We start from the raw sequence: 2,300 nt of genomic DNA on the forward strand, positions 1-2,300 counted from the left end.
GTCTGTGTCTCTGTCTGTCTCTGTCAGCATGGCAGTGTCGGGTGGGGATGGTGTCGGATTTGGAGGGGAGGGGTGGGTAGTGATGATCACTGCTTATTATGACCAGTGACTTACAGTTTTTTCTAAAGAAAGTGACCTAGTTAAGAAAATGGCATTTGAGATTTATTAGGTTTAGATTTCAGGAGTCATCTTAAAGTCCCTCATGATCCCTACAATCCAATCTTTCCAGAGTAATTCAGTATCAATCCTTGTCATAATCATGTTTAATCCCAAATTACCTCTACATGACATTCCTGCCCCTACCTCCATGCCTCTGCTCAGACTGTCTCCTCCTCTTCCCTGCTGCACCCCCCCTCTTGGAAACCCTCTCTCTCTTTGAGTTTTAGCTCAGTGTCCACCTCTTAAAACAGGATCTTTCTTGATATGCTCAGTTAAGTTACCATTCTTTCCAACCTCACTCTCCAAATCAGTTAGGATTAACCAACTTACCCAGTCACACCACTAGTAAGTGTTAAGTGTCTAAGGTCATATTTGAACTCAGGTCCTCCTGACTCTAGCATCTGTGCTCTATTCATTGCGCCACCTAGCCTCTCATATCTATTTTATATTTACTTCTCTGTGTTCCTGTAGTTGTTTTGTTTCAAAAGAATGGAAGCTCCTTGAAGATAGGAACTATTTAGTTTTTATCTCCCCAGTGGGTGGCACATAGTTGGTTGGGCTTTATAAATGCTTGTCAAATTGAGAATTACAACAAAAAGCTAACTCTCAAAGAATTGAGTAATAGTACTCCCAGATATTGCAAACTTGGATGTGTCTGAAAACATTTCAGCTCTTGGCTTTGAAAAATTATCGCACTCATCCTTTATCTCTGAACTCTAAATTTCCATGACATGGTGTTGCCTTAGAATATCTCTAAAGGTCCTTTCCAGCTTTAACAAACTTCACAAAGATATAAATGCATCTTGTTGCCTTGGCAGTCATGATATGAAAGATAAACCAGAGGTACCAAACTTGCCTGTGCAATTCTTGAGTGTAGTTCAGATTAGATTGTAATTGGAAAATGCTTCACAAAATAAAAGTATAAGATGACATAGATGTTAATTTGTGGTTTTCTAAGTCAACTCATAGCCTACAGGGATCTATTTTTATTTAAATTTGACACCATAGATAGACACTTATGTGTTTGATACTATGTCTCTAACTAGTAGATTCTGTTCTGCTTATTTCTCTTATCTAACAATCCATATCCACATAAAACAATTTGCTCTCATAGAGATAAAGATAGATGAAATCATCTCAGCAGCAGCTCTTTTCTTCGTTTCAGGCCTGCTTCTAACACAGACTTAAAGTTTTTCATTTAAACACTTGATTTAATGTTCATGATCTCCATTGTTCTAGCATCTCACAATGAAAGAATGATTTGGCCACCTGGCTTCAGGTAGGTATGTGAAAATATTGGACTTATTCTGGAAATAGATCTAATAATGAGAAGAAATGTGGAGGAGTGACTACAGAGCCATCTCAGAAGATAGAATGATCTGGATCCAAGCCTTATCTCCAAACATATACGTGTGATCCTAAGTCACTGCAATGTCTCAGTACTCTAGGCAATGTCTCTAAGATTATCAATTGCACAGCAGTTACCAATTCATTGGCAGAGGGAGTTTTTACAAGTTGATTTATCCTTCTAAACACTAGTCCTCTAACCCAATCCTCCAGAGTTAGCATCTGTTGTCCATCTAACCATGCTGTTTACAAGTGCTTTTGCAAGAGAGATTTGATCTTTATTATTATTTTTTTTTATTTTTATTTTTTTGCTGAGGTAATTAGGGTTAAGTGACTTGCCCAGGGTCACATAGCTAGGAAGTATTAAATGTTTGAGGCTGGATTTGAACTTGGGTCCTCCTGACTTTAGGGCTGGTGCTCTATCCACTGTACCATCTAGCTGTCCCAAGATTTGATCTTTAAAGACATGTCACCGACTCTCCTCAACAGTGAGGTGATTCAGGCCAGTTCCAATGGTCTTGTGATGAAGAGAACCATCTGCCCCGAGAGAGAGGACCACAACCTAGTATTTTCACTCTTTTTGATGTTGTTGGCTTGCATTTTGTTTTTTTTCTCTTTTTCTCATTTTGATCTGATTTTTCTTGTGTAGCATGATATATGTAGAAATATGTGTAGAAGAATTGCATGTGTTTAACACATATTGGATCACTTGCCATCTAATGGAGAGGGTGGAAGGAAGGGAGGGAAAAGAATTAGAACACAAGGTTTTCTAAGGGTGAATGTTGAAAATTATC

This window comes from Antechinus flavipes, chromosome 1 (assembly GCF_016432865.1).
Source record: "Antechinus flavipes isolate AdamAnt ecotype Samford, QLD, Australia chromosome 1, AdamAnt_v2, whole genome shotgun sequence".
Taxonomy (NCBI): Eukaryota; Metazoa; Chordata; class Mammalia; order Dasyuromorphia; family Dasyuridae; genus Antechinus; species Antechinus flavipes.